This window comes from Cyrtonyx montezumae, unplaced genomic scaffold, assembly GCF_038088225.1.
Source record: "Cyrtonyx montezumae isolate F1298 unplaced genomic scaffold, pur_monq_1.0 scaffold_31, whole genome shotgun sequence".
NCBI lineage: Eukaryota > Metazoa > Chordata > Aves > Galliformes > Odontophoridae > Cyrtonyx > Cyrtonyx montezumae.
In genome coordinates, this window is record NW_027072036.1 from 1,744,785 (window position 1) to 1,765,032 (window position 20,248).

Here is a 20,248-nt window from a genome sequence, read left to right on the forward strand (position 1 = left end):
AGTGCTGCAGGGCGAGGGAGAACAAGGATAACGCAGTGGGGTCACAGCCTTTGTGCCGAGCATCCCAGGAGGGCAGGGGGACCGTCCCTTCACACCCAATACAGTTTCAATTAGACAAATAGCATCATGATCCCAGCCCTCAGCAAGGGGCAGGCACCAAAATGGGATCCCCTGGGTGGGCATCCCCCACAGAAGGAGCACACAGGATGCCTGGAGCTCATGCTCTCTCCTCTTCCTCATCCCTGAGACGACCAGCAGTGCACTGCTTCTGTTTGCTCCTTCTTGTCTGAGGGCTTTGGGGGTACCAATGTGGGGCGAGTGTGTTCTGCCCCCTCTCTGGAGGATGCCACACTAATGACAGCAGCAAGAGCAGGGGTCAGAGAGCTGTCTTCTCTTTGATTCTCTCTGGGTTTTTGGAGGGAATTTCTTCTCACACTGAAATCTCCCTAGTGCCAAAGAAGCAATTTGGTGAAAGTCTTGAGAAACCTACATTGTGCAACCAGGAGTTTAAAGTGATTTTCAACCCACAAAGCAACCGACAACGTTTTTGTCAGCAACTATTGCCAAAACCCTCTGGCTCCACTGTTACATCAACCCCTGCCCTCGCTGTGCCCCTCCTCACACCATCATCTGCAGCCACCCCATGTCTGTCTCGGTGGGTTTTTCAGTTGCTCCCCTGCCATTCAGGGCTGTCCACATGATTTCCAAATACCCACAGCCAGGCAGGGGTTGAACTGCATTTGTAGGGCTTCGCTCACTGCTCCGGGACATCTGTGCTCAGCCAAGGAGCATGAATCCACCAGACACTCCACCCTCCTGCATCCCTCGGCATCACAGAATCATTTGAGTTGGAGGGGACCCTCAAAGGTCACCTGGTCCAACTCGCAGCAATGAGCAGGGACACCCACAGCTCCAACAGTGCTCAGAGCCCCTCCAGCCTGACCTTGGCTGTCTGCAGGGACAGGGCACCACCACTTCTCTGAGCAACCCCAGCACAAATCCATCCGTGCATCACTGCCATAAGGACAGATGGGAGAGGTGGCCCTGTGGCTGCAGCACATGAAGGAACACAACCCAGGGCTGTCTGAGGGGCAGCTTGGCAAACCGTGCAGGGCAACAGCACTCATTTTCTTGCTAAAGTCAACAGCTCTGAGCCTGTATACACACAGCTGGGCACAAAGTGTCTGGAGATCACATCTGCTGAAGAAGAAGGGGTCATTGTTACGCTTTGTCACCCATTTTAGAGCAGATAACACTTAACAGCCATTTGGTTTTGCACTCTGAATAGTTAAAAAGGTCAGGCGCTGAGCATGGGCAGTGGGGTGATTTCCCAGTGCTGGGGCGTGATGTGAATATTCCCAGGTGTGAATATTTGTCCCAACATCCGCTGCCTTCCCAGTCCCACCACACAGCTTTGATCTGTCCCCAGCTGAGCCTGGTGCACACTGTACTTTCCCTGTCCCCACTTGCCCTCCAACTTGTTGCTGTGTGCAGGGGTTAAAAACTCAATGCTGCGAACAGTGGAGCTGGATGGGCTCGGGGAGGACCCAAGCCAGGGGCTGACCCTGCATGCAGAGCCTTCAATGCACTGTTATTCTGAAGTACAGCCAGGACATGCTGGTGAAACTCATTACTGGTTGGCAGTGAAAGCAGCACTGCTTTCTCCTGCTGAGCTCTGTGTGTGCTGGAAGCACCCCGGTGTGCTCCCCACCACACTGCTCCCACAGCGCGGTGACAAACCCAGACATAAATCGTGGTTAACCTTTGCTCTCCCTCATCTGTTTGTCCAGAGGCTACAGAAACACTGCACGAGGCACGTGATAGCCAGGGAAACAAAAATAACTTGTATTAAACTGTCCCAGCATGGGAGGGGAGGGGGGAATTTGGGGGAATTTCGTTCTTCTTGAAATAAAGGAAGGTGTGTGGGAAAATAATGCAAACCAGGTCTTCGTTATCAGAAGTTAAAGGGACGTGTTCAGGGCTGGAGAGGGACAGACACACACCCTCGTGACTCACGTACAGTAGGGCTCTGCGCTCTGACTCTGGCTTTGACGTCTTGTTTGCTCTTTTCCAAACCAAAACAACTCTCTTTCCAGCTACCCTGACTTTAAAACCCTTCTGACCCTCCTCTCTCTATCACTGCAGAACAAAGATGAACGTACCCTAGTTCCTTGTTATTCCTGAATGCCACCAGGAGAAAATCTGATTTCGCAAAACCACTTTTGAGTAGCAACCAAGTTTAAATTGCAAGAAAAACAAAACACCTTGCTGTGCCGAATGCAGAACCGGTTACAAGGCGTTTGCATCGACCTGCAGGTAGAGCTATCAACCAGCTGTGCGTGCAGTTGTGATGCTAAAACTGGCGTCACAAAGGCTGATAATATTGGGAAAGAGCACTCCTGTAGGCTGGGACCCATGAAAGCAGGCACCAGAGGAGGTGGCAGAAAAGCCCAGTGAATATCCAGGCTGAGCTTCTGAAGACAAATCATCTCTACTAAAGCATGCAAATATAGCCTCATGCATCCTTTGTATCCCCTTTGCACGAACCTTCGACTGAATGAGTTTCAGTAGCACAAATGTTGGAGGAAAGTGAAGTTCAAAGCTGCATGCATGAGTAACCATGGAAACTGAATTTTAAATTTGCACATGCAAGTATTTGTATCCCAAGTACTTTGTACACACGGCCAATGCGGAAAGAGGGACACCACCATGTCACAAGTGGCCAATGGGAACTTGGGAACACAGCTTGAATTTCAAATATCACCTACTTACAGCAAACCTCCATCCTCGGAGCGGAGAAAAAGAAACGTGAAAAAAAAAACCACAAAAAAAAAACCTGCCTCGAATTGCCATCTGCTCGTGAATATTCCACAATTAGCAGGGATGGATTCATTGGATACATTATTCATTGTGGATTATTCGCTCAGATCTAACAGCAATAGTGCAGCGGGCATTTAAATATCGTAGCGAGGAACCTTTTCAGACACAGAAGGTGTATGCATGAATATGGATGTGCTGCTGTCCTGCAGGAATCTCCGGGAACAATAGCTGCGTGGCAAATACCTTGTCCTCTGCAGAAAGCGGAGAGCTCCGTTACAAACTGCACTTCTGTTGTCCCTCTTCGTCTTCATTTGTCCCCTGCCCCGGCCCCTCCTCTCTCATCTGGGCTGCCAGTGCTCCAAGATCAGCTGCCCTTTCAGCAACGAAGGCGTTTGCTTTGTTCCCCTTGCTGTGGCTCAGGTAGTGGGAGAGGTTTGGTGTTTTTTCCTACTCCCACTGCAGCCTTCCAACACGGCGTGCATCGCACAGTGCAAAGTAATGAAACAAAACACAATCCCCCGAGTGCGACACTGTTTGTGAGCACAGAGTACCTCACATTCCCGGTTTGCAGATGGATTTTAGGGCCTTTTCTTGCTTTTGTGGCATGGACCCAACCTCTCCCTGGCCAGACTGATCCTTGCAGTCTTGAGTGCTAAAGTCATGATTAAGCAGAGGCAGCCCAAGCACCCTCGGTGGGAAGCGACAACCAATGTGCAGAGACAGAAACAGCTTTGAGAAGTGGACAGGTTTGGGGAGGGTCACACTCAGGCATAAGATTGGGGTGGAAAGGAGCCAACGTGTCCAGGCTGTGCTAGGGTTTCTTCAGTAGAAACAACACAGAGAAAAGGAAAAGGAAAAAAAATGATACGAAAAAAAAGAAAATAAAATAAAATCCTAACAACTAAAGAAAGAGTCCAAAGTGGCACAGGATGGAGTTATGCAACTCCAATTTGTCCAGTGCTGTTCACAGACAAACACTCCCCCGAAGCAGCATGGACTTGTGCAAGGGAGGGTTGTGCAATCCCAGCCTTGCTGCCAGCCATTGCCCAACTGCCCCAGGGAGCAATGCTGAGCTGCACAGAACGAGCCCTGCTCCTGAGAGCACTGCAGCAAGGCTCTGCATGAGGTACACACAGACCTGGGCCATGCTGGGCTCAGCAATGCAGTGCTCTGTTGAATGTGTCCAGCTTTAGTTGGGAACCCATCAAAACCATCCTGCAGCAGGGCAGGGTCAAGGATGAAGAGGACTGGTTTTCTTCTCTTCTCACCCAGAGCAGCTCTCGGGTTGTTACTGATATGGAAATAAATGGGCTGGTCTCCTCTGATGGGCGATGAAATCCCAATCACATGCAGGCACAGACATGACTTCCCAATTATTTTCTGTTCCATTAGAAAAACGACAGGCTCGGGGTCCAGCTGAAATGGAAGAACCTGTGAAACTCCCATCCAGAAATGCTTGTGTTGTCCAGGACTGCGTATGCTCAACACTCTCATGGAGATTGACCTTCCTTGGTGTGCATGGGTACGCTGAACCCAGTCTCTTGGTCTCAAAGATTTTTGGCTGGAGGAAAACCTTGGTTCAGTGCACAGGCAGCCAGCTGTAGGACCTCGGGCAGCCTTGGGCAGGATATGCTGAACCCACATAGAGTGGACAGGGATCTGGAGTTGTTCTCTTGAAGACAGGCTGGTAAAACCCAACATGGGCTCTGGATACCAACACACTGAGAGCTCTCATAAGGGAAGTGTTGGACTTGGGTTTTTTAGGCCTTCCTACATAGATCCTCATGTTTGTTAACTGAAGGGTAATTCCCAGCTGGAAGAGCAGCATTGGCAGGGGGATGGTTCTAGAACCCAGCATCTCACTTCCAGGTCGTTACTTGACTCAGCACAGTACAAATCCTTCTCCCTTGCTTCTTGCTCCAGTCCGCATTTACATCTTCGTCCACAGTGAGATAGCACCAAGAGAGGAGGCAAAAGTGACCACGGGACAAGGAGATGGGAGGGCTGGTGGCCCTGACGTGGGCATGGAGCTGGTCTGCTCTGTGCTGGATAAGGAGCAGCAATTCCATCTCATATGCCTCCGTTGTCTGAAAAAAAAAAAAACAATTAACAGAAAAACAACAAATTCCAGGGGTCAAAAAGCAAAGCAAGGAAATGGTGGAAGGGTTTCGATGACGGGTTCCACTACGTGGTATGTGAACTAAAGGAAGCCTCACTGCAAATTTAGGCTATGACACAGTGCAATCAGCAGTGACTTCCCATCTGCAAATCCAGATCTGCTTATCTAGATGATGCTCTACTGGAAATAAAGTTGGGCCAAAATAGAATTTTTAGTTGGACTGGGTCAATTTAGATCATATTTTCTACAGAAAAAACAAAGTCAAAATGAATCACTTCATTTTTCTCTTCTCATTTCAGTGAGGTAGAAGGTTTCATCTGACCACGCTTCATTTAAACCTAACTTTTTGCTCCAGGATATACGCGCATCCACATTAGATATTTACCACGTAAATCTTGCTGGGTTGAGCTACTGTTACCAAATTATTGCATTCTGCATTCTGATCCATTCTGTGATTACACTTTTACTCGATGATACCTTCCAATTTGTGCAGTGATGTGAACTCACCTTCATTTTCTCATGGCTGAAGCAGCCTTGTCTGATAGGATCTATCCTAAAGTCCCACCGAAGTACAACTGAGGTTGGATTACTCATCCAGGATGAGCAGCATTTGCAAGATGACCCCAATGAAGCCACCTTGCCTCCACTCAGAATGAAGCAGAAAGGTACAACAAATCATGGCTAATATCCTCTGAAAGTTTGTGGCAGGCAAAGAGAGTCTATTTAAATCTGGAACTGAGATTTGTCGTCTGTAATTGATGTGGGAAGAAAGCCTTTCCAAGCCTTGGGAAGTGCTGTCTCACTGGTGGGTTCCCACCAGCCTGCTTTCCTGGACGCAACTCTTGATATTTCAAAGGTGACCCACAGTGAACTCTGTGTTCTGTGCCTCGCTTTGTGTAGCCTTCATTTTCCCCTGAGGATGTCTGCAAACTCACTGGTGCTCAAAGGGCCCAGCAAACCCTTACAGGGGAAAACACCAGGGAGGCTCAGCAATGCCACTGGCTGTCCCAGCACGGGCTGAGTGCTCGGAGTGCCAACAACCCCTGTTCTGCAGATTATTTGCAGATCCTGGTTCCTCACCCATCCACCCACTGGGGGAATTTCAGAGCTGTTCACTTTGGGTTGTGTAGATGAAGGACCCCGTGTGTGGATCCTGCTGGACGCCCACTTCTCCACTCTCAGCCATAACACAGCTTGTCCCCACAAAGCCCACACATGGACCTGCTGTGGGAATTGCTGTGAGCATCCAGCACTGAGCACGTGCCCTTTGGGACTAGCCTTGCCTCTCCAATTGTGTCTGTACAGCACCTAGCACAATGACCTACTAATTATAACAGAGGCTAAATTACTGCTAAAATTAGGTGCTTATTAACGTCATAGCCTCTGGGCACCACCACAACACTTCATGATCCTGCAGCCTGACAGTAACTCAGGACCCATCATAATCTTCACGAAAAACTGTCCTTAGGGAGAGAGTTCTTGTACAAGGTCTTGGTTTTCCATTAGGTTTCACTTTACACATGGAAAATTAAAAAAAAAAAAAACCCTATTCAAATGCTTCAGGATTTCATTTCAGTTCAATGCTTTCAACTCCAAAAAGACGGGGTGGTTATGCTGCCATTCCTTCACTTTACTTTGAGTCATAAGCTTAGAAGACAGTTTTTGAGTGTTGGGAAGGTGCTTGGATTCAGGACACCTCACAGCCATTAAAGGTCACAGGCACACACACACAGCAGTGAAATGAAACTGCTGGGACGTGGTGGAGGTGCTGGGGGACATTCTGCTTCTCCCTGAGCTGGCACTACACACATTGGCACCCAGCATCTGCCTGGGGACACACAGGGTCGGAGCAGAGCTTGTGGGGTTGGGGCTGGGGGCAGGGATGAAGGTGGAGATGGCGATGGGGATGGGACAAGGATGAGGGTGGGGTCAGAAAGGGGTGGGGATGGGGGCAGTAGAGATGATCCCCTTTGAAGATAGCCCTACACTCACTCTTTGCCCCGGTGAGGGAATCCCTTGTATGGCCCCCAATGAGAAACCACAGGCAGCAGGCAAGCCCCAGCAGCACTGAAAGTCTGATACAGCTATCACACAGCACACCTCTGTTGCTGATTAATGAGGATGAAAAGGAAGAACTGGGTGGCTCCTCTGAGCCCTGCCCCTTATGCGCACCCCCACAAGCACTCATATTATCTGTGTCAAGCACATTTTTATGTAAATGCCCTAACCATCCCTTTCAGAGGTACAATGCCTCCCAGACTGAGCCCCTGAATGGCATCGGCACATTTCTCGTGCCTCAGCTGCTCACCCAGACAAACAGAAGCGTGGCTTCCCACAAAGGGCTATGGTAATAATGCCAAGCACTTGGAGAGTCGAGGGCGGAGGCGAGCAGGGGCCAAAGCTATTTTAATAACAGAAGAAAAGCCAGGCTCCTGCTATCTCGATGAGTCAAGGCAGGGGCAGGCCCCACAGATGGATGCATGGAGTCACACAAGGCAGATGTGCAGTCAGGAGAGGACGTTTCCCACATTCTCCATCACCTCATGGCCGTTAGAGGCCAACGTCCCACCATACAGAATCACAGAATCAGAATGGCTTCAGTTGGAGGGGACCTTAAAGATCATCTAGTTCCAGCCCCACCACCACAAGCAGGGTTGGTGCACTGATCCACTAGATCAGGCTGTCCAGGATCCCATCCAACATGGCCTTGAGTGCCAGCTCCAATGCAGATCTGGGACCTTCTTCCCTCATCTCTCCTAAGACAGGACACCACAAAGCTCATCACCATGGGCTGGTCCCTGCATCAGGTGAGGAAGGGTCTTCACTCAGGACATGACAACTTCTTCCAGGAGTAGCTCAGCAAAAAAAATTATTCACTAAGAAGGGTTTCAAGGCTTCCCAATGGGAACTCTCACCCAATGTTTAAGGCTGGTGCACACCAGAGACTCACATAGAGACTGCCACCCAATGCCACACCAGGTAGATGTGCTTTCTAGATGTCCTCTGCAGATTTTTTGTATGACAAAGCAAATGTCCATCCCTCATAGGTTGAATTTTCACAGCCAAGTATGAGAGAAACACCCCTACAACTGTCCCAGAGGGTTTGTCTGTGCTGTAGCTTATCCTGGCCTCACCTTGTGGTGTCTGCCTGGTACTCAGTAGGGCTTCTGTGGGGCTGTCCCAACTGTGTGTGGGACCCTGCTTCTGCTGGAGGGGTCTGCAGAGGAGGGAGGTGAGACTTAGTTTATTCAGCATTGCTACAGTTGTGAAATGTGGCAGGAGGAACCCAACAGGGCATTGAGAAAAGCCCATTTAGGGGAACGGGGAGCAGTACAGCATGGATTCCCCAGTGTCACTGGAAGTCAGAACACTAAGCGAGCTTGACAAAAAGGCCAGGATTCATGCAGAAAGCCCAGGGCAGTATTTCCAACTGTTCTTCACATGCAGAAATTCAGGCAGCTGCTGCACATGGCCTCACTCTTACTGCCAGCCAAGCCATGCACTCAGCACAGTAGTCTCATGCAAAATCAGGCCAAGGGCACACAGGCATGCTCACCACTGATGCTTTCACTCTGCTCTGATAATTCATCATTAAATGGCAAGTAAGTTTGCAGTGAAGGACGTTAATTACTGGGACAGTCATGGGCCAAGCACTGGACTTGTTCCTAGTGTTAGGGAAGGATGTGCTGATGTGGCCAAGTGTCCCAGTCCCACTATGCAGTGGTGCTCAGGTGAGGGGGGAGCAGAGGAGCTGCAGCTTCACATCTCCCTCGCTCCTTCCCAATGCTGCTTTTGGTGTTCCCAAACCAAGGGCCCCATCCCACTGGGGCTGCAAACCCAAGCAAAGTACAGCTGGGGTTTGGGTCAGCTCAGCAGCTCTGTCCTGGAATGTGGGCTTTGCAATGAACAATTATGATAATTGCCAGTGACAATAACAGGCAGAACATATCTGTGTCATGGCAACACAGGAAACAAACTCCAAGCAGAGCCTGTGCCCATCGGCTGTCCCTGTGGGGCAGCCCGTGCTCACACAGTTACTGATACCCCTGATTTTTGTAGCATCCCATCTGCTGTGCTCAGCTCCAAAGGAAGAACAGTGTGGGTTACCTGGACATGATCCCAGACCTCTCCTAACCTGGAGATGGTGGGTACAGGGACAGGTGGGGCAGGTTTGTTCGAACAGGGACCCCTGTATGAAGTGCTCAGTCCAACAGGAGTCCCCCTCTGCTGTTCCAAAACAAGGAGGCACAAGGCAACTTCACAGTCAGTAGCTTTGCAAAGACCACTGGAGGTTGTTCACATCACGGTCACTCAGGCATCTCTCCAGCTCCTGGCACTGCTGCCCAGCCTGGGCACTGCAGGTGGGCTGCATGCCATCCACCTCAGGCCTTACAAAGGACACAGCATCCACAAGCAGAGCCCATGCCTCATTATTTTGTATCTGGTTCTCCTACAGTGGGACGGTGGAAGAGCCAGCAGCCAGGGATGTCACTGCACTGTGCTGGCCGCTCTCTCTGCTCCCCCTGCTCCTGCTCAGAGCCATCACTTGGCATAACTCAGCCATGGTGAACGAGAATTCTCACCAATTTTCCTTAAAAAAAAAAAAAATCATCACATCCGGACTCAAGCCAAGGGAACAAAACTTTATCTCCACAGGACAGTGATTCAGCAGAGTGTAAGTCAGGTTATAATTGAAGCTGCACTTAACATGGTTTGGATGTTGGCACAGCTCAGCCATGAGCAACAAACCACAGCAGGTCAGGTAACAGGAAAGGGCAGGCCCAGCCCATTCCTTCTGCCACAACTGTGTCCTACTCCTTGCCAGCTCTGTGGGGCTCATGGGGCATCTTGCTCCTCATCCTGCTTCTCATCCATCAGCAGCATCGTGGTGACGTGCTCCGGGAGCTGTGCACTCAGCTGAAGTCAAGCAAGCTGCATTCACGTCACCAAAGGCGTGCTCCAAAGGTGAGGACGTTGTGTAAGAGCAAAAGCAGGGTGTGATTTGACCTGCAGAATCTTTCCTGCCAACAAGAAGGTTGGCTCTGGGGTCCCAAGATGACAGATGGAAAAGGTGGTGTCCCCCATCTCGCTGTGGCATGTCACCTCCAGAGTCACAGAACAAAACATGTGCATGTTGGTCCACTTTCTGTTTGCTTTGCAGAAGGTTGGGCAAGTGGCTCTGCAGCCTGTTGCTGCTCACTGCCAGCAACTCCTGAAGCCTGGTGAGGTTTTCAAAGAGCAGACGAAGTTCATGCTGGCCAAATGTTTATAAAGGGAAGGAATAATGACTCAGATGCCCTCTCAGGCTCATCATCTGCCTGCGATCTGAGGCAGAGGAACAAGCAATGCACCACTCTTTGTGAGGACTTTAAATAGAACAATATAATTAAAAGCAATTACAGGGCTTTACAGAAACAGATTTTGCCAGACTAGTGTTCTGTTTGTTGAGGAGATTAAAAGATTGGGTGATAATGGAGAAGCACTTCCAGGTGAACTTCTGACACAGGCATCTCTGCTCATGCCATAGGACAGCTGTAGGGATGATGGGCACAACCCGTTTTCTGCCCCACAAATGGGTGATCTCAGAACCAGGGAGGAATCACTCTGCTGTTTTCCAGGTCAGGCTTCAGCTTTTCATAAGTGGTTTCCTGGAAAAAATCTAAGGTGGGACTCTTCCCAGGAGGAACACGAACTTGGCACCCAGCCTCCCCAAGTGCCTGGACTGAAAAAACAGCACTGGGTTCTTCAGTGGTGCTCACCTCTGCAGGGACACGGGAAGAAAAGCCACTCTTAGGGCTAACAGGAGGGTGAGACCAATGGAGGTTTTATCAGGACACAAGGCAGATGCTTGCTGATCCACGAGTGGGGAGCATTTGCCATATCAGGACCTGTGCAGTCACTGTGGACGCTGGAGATTTCATGGTCTGGCTGCTCAATGAAGCACACACGTATCTGGACAGACGAGGAGCCCATGAAAACCACAAGACACTGCTGATGTACTGATAGGTGGGGAGCCCAGCCTTAGGCACACTTATGGTTTTCACTGGCAGCAGGACAAAGCAGAGCGTGAAAGGAGGGTTTGGCAGAGGTTAGCAGCATTGCTTTTCTGGTGTTCACCTCCCATCATGGAGATCAGCACAACAAAAAGCCCAAAACATTAGGGGAAGCTGAAGAAACCCAGTGCATGAATGACTGGCACCGGGAAAGGAGTCCAGTAAGTGTTAGCAACAACCTGCAAATAAGGTACTGTCCGGACACGGGCCTAGGAGGATAGCTGGGACTGGGGGTTCTCACAGTGAATTGAGGTGAAGAGCTCTCAGCAAGTGATGCTGGTCTTACACTGACAGCTGGTCATCCTGAGTCCCCGGTCTGGGCTCAACTTCTTCCCTACAAGAGAAGGAAATAGGCACTTTGTGTGTCCCTGTATTGCCCACAGCAGAGGAACACGATGAGTTGGAAAATTAGGTCCTTCTCTCTCCCAGATCTCCAGATCTGGCAGAGATATGCATATTCCTGTCCCACACCTCACCCACCACCACAACCCTCCAAACAAACAAAAAAGGAGAGGAGACAACACCAGGCAGCTGGAAGGGGATGGAGAAATCCTTGCTTCACCTCCAAATATTTCCCCCACTCCATCACCTGAGCAGGAAACATCACTAAAACCCCAGAGAATCCTAAATGCCTTTGGGGCTTTCCTTCCCCAGGAGTCAGGAGTGACTCGCAGGGCAGAGGCCAGGTCACAGAAGCCAACAGCCCAGACTCTGGAGTGCCACTTTCACTTCCAGATCTCACTATGTGCCACATGTTTCCGTCATCTAAGTCCTACACAGCAGATCCTTCCAACCAAAAGGTCAGAGAGAACCATGAGAGCAAGCAGAATTTCTCCTATTGCACAAAGCATTGCGTGGGAGGTTATCCGAGTGTCTTCTTGTGTTGACCAAGGGAAGGAGACCTTTCCTCTGTGGGGCTTTCAGCAAGGCTCAGCAGCCACGTACTGCTTACAGCACATGATTTGGCCCCAACAGCACTGCTTCACATCCCTGCTTTAATCCCATTGTACTGGGGGAGGGGGCTGCTTGCACCCCACTTCTGGCAGCATCCCCTGGTGTATGGGAACTGTTGGATCACGGCCTGAACCACTGATGGATCACCTGAGGTGAGCATTGAGTCAGCCACAGAGCACAGGTGAAGGCAATGCACCTGTGTGACCAGAAGGGGTGGAATCTGAATCCACCTCTCCCAGACCCCCATTTAAGGGCTGACCACCACTGGGGAAGGATATTTTTCTGTGGGTACAATCCTTTGGAGTTTCCTACTGTGAGCCTGGGACATGGGTGAGCGTTTTCCTTTATTTTGATCGTCTCTTTCCATTGTGGTGATCTTTCTAAGTTTCTTTCTGATCTTTCTTTCCAACTGTAAAATATCTTGGCTACAATACTATTTGGTATTATTCAGTCTGTTAGCCGCACACCTGAGGACAGCACAGTTGTCCAGCAGTGTCTGACCATGGACCACCCTTGGTATGGTACCAGAGTGAGTACCAGCAGGGATCTCCAAGGCTCACGGGGGAGCAGAGCACAGTGCAGCAACACTGCAGAGCTGCGCATCACTGCAGGGCTGTACTGACTCACCAAGAGGGACTCTTAACACCTAACAATGCATAAAAGCCTTGAACTAGAAATGCAAATACACACAATTTATATTTAATAAGGCAGTTAATGTACTGCATGTCCAATAAAGGCCCACTGAGCTCGCATCACCCATTTATTGAGGTTACTCCACGTAATGAATTCCAAATAAGTGATAATGGCTGTATTTGAAGTTGCATTAATAACTTTACACACGTGTCTGAATCCAGAGCCCTCCACACCCAAACTGAGGAAGGTACAGCAAGTACAGTATTTGCTGTGCTCACTATTTCATGAACCTGATCTAAGTGCTCTCAGCTCTGAATGCGTGAGTTAAATGAATCCCCTTGCACCCAGGCAGAGGAGATGTGCCAGGATGGCTGTGAGAGTCCCATGGTGGGGAGGGACCCCTGTGTTACCATCCCGGACTCCCAGTCCCCACACTGTGTGCTGTAGGATGGTGTTGGTTCCTTTCCAAAGGCTGTGAGAAGGAGCTGGTTTCAGCTCCAGCACCTCTCATGCTCTGTCTTCTGAGGTGGATCACAGTTTGGAGGAGAAAACGTGTAATTTCAGAGACCTTGAAAGTAGAAATGCTTGAAGAAAGCTCAGTTAAATGAAGGCCTAACAGGGATTAGGGAATACTAAATTCCAGCTGGGAAGAAATGTCAGAACTGTATTCAGTGTTTTCAGCACTGTCAGGAAAAAAGAAAAATGGACAAAAGCACAATAAAATAAATGGATTTTACCAAATTTTTTTTCAGTAAATTTGATGTTTGTATTTTAATAAATACATTATGGGGAGAAATGCCAGAATGAAAAGTTTCAAGGACTCTTAATATCTTTGTGCTTTTCCAGCTTAGTGATATGCTGTCATATCCACTGACTGAGCCCATACCACTGATTTCTGCCATTAAATAGGCTTTATTCCCAGCTGGTTATGTCTTTGTCTCTTGCACCTTTGCTTATCCACTCCTTTGTGGGTGGGTTTTTCCAGCACCAGCCAAGACATGCCTGTTGTTGCATGAGGACAGTCTTAGGCATTTCTAAGCTCCTCTTGCCCAAAAGCAGCAAGGGTGTCCTGCTGCCATCAGTCCCTTGGAAAGGAAAAGTAACAGGTGTTGTGTTATGCATGTGAAACTCACTGCAAGTCCAGAAACTTCACTGCTTAGCTCCCCATCCCATGGAATAGGACGGGTGCTGTGCTGGGAAGCTGTACTCTGCAGGATGCCTGAGCTCAGGAGTCATTTTCCTGATGTATCACTTTGGTTTCTGGAGGACTTTGGCATGCTGTGGAGGCCCAGGTCCAGTTTGATCACTGTCATCCTTGCAATCACTGTTCAGCTGTCCTTAGGTCCTCTCTTTCAATGAGTTACAGAACTGCCTGGTCCTCACCTTCCTGCTTATCAGCTCCTTGCTGCTCAGAGCCCTCAAGTGAGCTTGCAAAAAGCTTCTTCCACAGGAGCTTTCCTGACCTACAAAGGGCTTAGGCTGCACATAGATCCTACTGCCACAACAGCTCATTGCATGGAGCTCCTGAGCTCACCACAGTTGTGTCCTAGCTCTACAGCAGGAGCCCAAACCCATCAGTGACATCCAGAGTTGGCAGTAAGGGCTTCTCTCAAGCACCACAGCACACGTGTCACGTGCTGCATTTCAGCCCCAAATTTAAAATGCAGCCTCTCTGCTGTTGACTACCCAGAACCTGGTGACAAGGTCTCCCAGTGCTCCCACTAAGGCAGCATATAGCCAGTGCCTGGCCAAAGCCAGGATCACAGCCTGAAGATGCCCTCACTAACAGCCCAGCTCCCTTCTGTACCATACACTGTCCCTATACAGGATAGACTGCATCACCAGGACCTAAAATTAACCAAAATTCATGGAGAGGGGACAGCACGGGGCTCAATAGAGTGGTTTCTAAACGGTTCTTGAACCCTGCAGGTGCAGGGCTTTTGCTGCCAGTCCCTGTCAGCTCTGCTGGCTGCATGGCAACCCATTTCCCATGTCCTGTGTCTTTGTCATCCATTTCACCCTCCTTGTCCCATTTGCAGTGAATCCTCATCGCATTCCTCAGATCTGGCAGCCCTGGAAAATCAGAAGCCATCAGAGCTGCAGCCATCAGGTCTGTGCTTGCTTGGGTGAGCTGCAGGGATCCCCCAGGCTACACTTCCATCCCTCCTGCCCAGCCCAGCATCGGCCCCACACACAGCCTTGAGTGTAGCTGAGCCCTGTGAGGACAGCCAGTAAGCAGAGCACAAATGGCCCAGTGACATGGAGATGATCATCTCTGCGAGCATCAGGCAAGAGTTTGAAAGACAAGCAGCCCTTCTCCTTGTTCTCCATTTAAGCACAAACACACACACATTAAAAAAAAAAAAAAAAAAGAAGAAAAAAAAAGAAAAAGAAGAAAGGAAGGGGGAGGAAAGAAAAGAAAGGGGCGACTTCCAGCCAGGCAGTAAAATGCCATCTGTCTCCTGATGGCTCATGTGACACCGACAGACGTCCGCTGCAGCCGGAGCCGAAGGCACATGGCAGCTCCGCTCCCTGCGCCGGCAGCAGGGCAGCATCCCTACCCAAGCCTCTTCTCTCACCCAGAGGTAGACCAAAAGTTTCCACTGCACAAAGCTGTGAGGCTGCTCCTCTCTGCCCTGCCTGCGGGAAACATGCCCAGGGCAGCACCGGACTTAGGATGGCAGCCATCCTACAGCCAGGCTGTGTTCCCCTCCGATCTACCTGTTTCCCTCCTGCAAAACAAAGGAGCTGAGCAGCAGGGCCCTCCACACAGCTCTGCTGCCTCAAGGGAAGGAGTCTTGCTGACCCCAAGACGCTCCTGGGCTGAAGGACCGGACAAAAAATGGAGCTTTGTATGGAAACGAACCAGCAGCCTGCCTGCTGCAGCCAGGCTGCTACCCACATCCCACTGCCCACCATGGGGCAGCCCCACAGATGCTGCCACGGCTCGTGTGTCCCTGAAGCACAGATGTCTCCAGGTGACGTATCTGCTTCCCAGAAAGAGCTGTGCCTGCTTCAGACCTGGAGGAGGCAGCGGGCATGTCCCCGTGTTCCCAGAGCAGGAAGGCAAGGCAGGTGGAAGGGGAACGGCCCGAACCCTTCTCCAGTGCACTGATCTATGGAGGAGGCAGCAGAGCAGCCCAGCACACAGCTGGACCCGGTGCCTGTTTGACACCAGAAGTGGTCTGTATGGCTTCTGCAGCTGTCCTTCACCCCACACATCTCATTTGGCATCTTTGATGGCTCCTAGCCCTGATCTGCTCCTCACACACTGATGCCTTAAGTTGGGGTGAGAGGGAGATGCTACACGAAGGGTCTGAACCCAGGCCAACACCATCACGAGGTGCAAAATGCCCAAGAGAGACTCTGAGGGGTTTGCTACTGCAGCAGAGAAAAATGCTTTGAGTTTGTTGTGAAGTGGTGATTCAGAATAGCTTGGACTCAGCCATGGGAAGGCTGGAGGCAAGTGCTCCTGCACGTGGACGTGGGAGCTGCACGTACAGAGAAACACTCTGAGACAGCACAGCCTTGCTGTGTTCAGCCTGGCTAATGATTAGCTAGATAGGACGTGGCCATTCAAGGGCACAGGGTGAAAACAGCCCTTCTGCCTTTGCTTACACAGCACACACAGCTGGGCCATTCCCACAGCCAACACCCAGACACAGTGAGCACAACAGGGGAAATGCCAGCTCAGGAGCAGCATCCAAGGGCTGGGGCTGGGAGAGCGGCCCAGTGGGTGCTGCCCAGCTCAGCTCTGCTCAAAACTTCCCCAAGCAAGAGCTGACCTATAGTATGCAGCTGGGTCTCCCTGCAGAGATGTTTGTGCCTCCAAGTCATCCATCCTTGGACCTCTTTCTTTGTCCTCATGGCATCCATCAAAAGTTGCTTTAGGATTTAATCTAAAGTTTCAAGGGTGTGGAAAACACCTTCCAGTATGTTTCACACTTTCTTATTCCCTGGGGATCCCACAATATTTGCTACAACACCCTCCTACCTGCCCAAAGAGAAAGTGCTTTCTCCTCTAGAGCCATCTGCAGCAGTTTTACAGGCTTCTTCCTGAAGCCTGGCTCCTGGCTCTACCCACCACGGACCTGCAGGCCTGCTGAGCTGGAGCCTGGTTGGATATGTCTGTAAGACCCATCATCAAAGCAAGCTGGAAGAAGAGTATAGCTTGCCTCTGGGGCTGAAGAAAGAAGGGATGTCCCCCACTTTTGGACAACAACCACAAGACACTGACGTGAATGCTTTATCCCCTGGGCAGGCATTCAAGGATGGGGTGGAATCTCCATCTTTGGAGAATTTCCAAACTTGAGTAGATTGGCCTTGAGAAACCTGTTCCAGATTTTGAGCATATCCTGCATAGCTGTAAGTTCAGTTGAGCTTACAGTGTAGAGTTTGCTTGTACAGCTTTGGGAAAGCCAAGGCCTTATGCATCTCTCGTATATTCCTCCCACTCAAGTTAATATTCTTCTTGTGTTGAGAGAAAAACACTTAAAATTGCTCTCAGAAGTGCTTCTCATCAGCATGAGTGAGCAGAAAGTGAATATGAACTGATCTTATTTAAATGAAGTCCACTTCAATTGTCAGTTGAAATTGTTCAAAGCCATTTAATTAATACAGTTCGGCTTCACCTCCTCGTATGCAGATATGCTTCCAGTGCTCAGCAATTGAACAACACTGCACAACCCATGGGATATTTGAAATCACACAGTTCTTGGTGAACTTCACTGGTTGGGCAGTCCTTGAACTGCTCCAGCATTTCCTTAGCTCTTCCCTCACAAAGAACTACATTTCCAGAGGTGGAAAGTGCTTCTCTACCCTACTAGTGCCAGTCCTTAGTGGTCTCACACAGAAATTATCTGTTAGCACCATCTTTTTTCTCTGCCAGTAGTAATAGCAGAGCACTAGCAAGGTGTGGTTTCTTGGGGCACAAGTATGTGTACATCTGACTTGGATGTACAGGAGCCCAGCTGCCCCTCAGGTCCATTTAGGTTTCTGTTTTCCACCATGCGATGACAAAACTGTCTGCAAACAAGTAGTTTTCTTTCTGTCTGTCCATCTCTATCTTTCCTTCCCTCCTTCCCTCCTTCCCTCCTTCCCTCCTTCCCTCCTTCCCTCCCTCCCTCCCTCCCTCCCTCCCTCCCTCCCTCCCTCCCTCCCTCCCTCCCTCCCTCCCTCCCTCCCTCCCTCCCTCCCTCCCTCCCTCCCTCCCTCCCTTCCTCCCTCCCTCCCTCCCTCCCTCCCTCCCTTCCTCCCTTCCTCCCTTCCTCCCTTCCTCCCTTCCTCCCTTCCTCCCTTCCTCCCTTCCTCCCTTCCTCCCTTCCTTCCTTCCTTCCTTCCTTCCTTCCTTCCTTCCTTCCTTCCTTCCTTCCTTCCTTCCTTCCTTCCTTCCTTCCTTCCTTCCTTCCTTCCTTCCTTCCTTCCTTCCTTCCTTCCTTCCTTCCTTCCTTCCTTCCTCCCTCCCTCCCTCCCTCCCTCCCTCCCTTCCTCCCTTCCTCCCTTCCTCCCTTCCCTCCTTCCCTCCTTCCCTCCTTCCCCCCTTTTCTTATTTCCTCTTTTCTTCCTTCTTTCTCATTTCCTTCCTTCCTTCCCTTTCTTTCTTTCTTCCTTTCTTTCTTTCCTTCCTCCCTTCCTTCTTCCTCCCTTTCCTTCCTTCCTCCCTTCCTTCCTTCCTTCCTTCCTTCCCTCCTTCCCCCCTTCCCCCCTTTTCCTATTTCCTCTTCCTTCTTTCTCATTTCCTTCCTTCCTTCCCTTTATTTCTTTCTTCCTTTCTTTCCTCCCTTCCTCCCTTCCTTCTTCCTTCCTTTCCTTCCTTCCTCCCTTCCTCCCTTCCTTCCCTCCTTCCCCCTTCCCCCCTTTTCTTATTTCCTCTTTTCTTCCTTCTTTCTCATTTCCTTTCTTTCTTCCCTCCCTCCCTCCCTCCCTTCCTCCCTTCCTCCCTCCTTCCTTCCTCCCTTCCTTTCCTTCTTCTTTCTTTCATGCTTTGCTTCTTTCTTTTTTCTCTCCTTTCTTCTTTTCTTTCCTCACATTCATTTGAATGACAAAGGTTTCCGATTACAGTCCCCCTGGAGAACAGAGCAGCCAGGCTGCTGCTCACTTACTGACTGGCAGATTAAGACAGATAAAGGGAGAGATTTGTATATTGACTCTGTGTTTATGTAACTCGTGTGCAAGGCCTAGCCAGGAGCAAAGGGAGATCTGACCCACATAAATAATAACGAGCAGCATTTTTAAACTAAATCATCTGGAAAATTCACAGACGATTCCATCGGTTCTATTGTGTCACCAGAGGGTCATAAATAATTCAGCCTTGCTCAAATATTTATGGAAATCAATTTAGCCCTCAGTCCAACGTCACCTCCCTGAGAAAACATTTTCCCTTAGTATCTCAAGTGCAACCCGACTGCAAGGCTCCCCAGGGCCGAGGGCACCTGTAGCCTCCCAGCAGCACACACACGTGCCAGCTCTGAGGCCATCATTTCCAGTCTGTACTGCTCGGGAAAGCAGAGCAAGGAGATCACCCACAGTGTGAATCCCTGACCCTGCTGGGAGCTCAGCATGGGTTATTCCCATCTCTTGGTGGAAAAACCTACTTCAAGTGAATTGTGAATGTCTTCCAGCACCTTCACAGCAAACAGAGAAACAGGACAAATCCCTGGAGGCAAAAGCTTGACCCTCCTGCACATCACCCACACGGGCAATGTGCTCAGGGAATAACTGGGGATGAGGATCAAACCTCCTGCCAGCTCAGCCACCAGCGCTGATAGCTGGGGCAGCCCTATTCACCCCATGCTATCATGGAGAAAAAACACCTCCTCCCAGCTCTTGTAAGAGGTTATTACCTCTTGTTCTGGCCTCTCCCCAGATTTCTGGTCCCATTTCTCTTCTCTGCCTGGTGCAACACGCAGACCTGAGCAATGGCACAGCACGGCTGGGCTCCCAAGGGGCACCTTGGCAGGTGAGATGTTGATAGAAAATCGCCATGTAGGACCACATCTCTCCCAGTGGTCTGGGTCAGTGGTACACAGAACTGGGAAGACTGAGTACCCGGGGTGGGAGGTGCTTTCCTGCTATGGGGAAGTTCAGGGCAGACTTTCCAGACTATGGCCGTGGTTGTTAATGGCTACAAAGGCAGAACATGGGTGTTCCCTCTGGTATTCAAAGTGTTTCTGATCCCCAGTTCCCAACAGTAGGAAACTCACTGTGCTGCAGGATGGGGCAGAGGGAAGGTGTGGCTGGCAGCCTGAGCACGGGCAGGAGCTGCTATCAGTGGTGGCCAGTCTCTGTTTGGCATGAGAGACAAAGAGATAAAGATAGCTGGTTCTAACACCACGGAGCTTCACCAGAAGGAGAAAACACAAGAGAAAAAAATGGCAAAAGAACAGGCAGAACCTTTGGGTTTGGTTTTTTTTTTAACTCTTCCTGGCTGGAAGATTCCCTCTCTTCTCCAGCATTTATGATCCAGAGCCTTTGAAAATACACTTCTCATCCTCTGACTGGTGACTCATTACAAACTGGGATGAGCTATGGATGTTCCCAGGCTGCAGGCTCTTGAGCTGCCCAACATTTGGGATACCACCTAGCGATGAGCCTTAATTCATAGCACCTCCAGAGAAGTGCTCTGCTCAGCGCAGGGACACTGCCTGGTCTCTCTGCAGAGTTGCCTCAT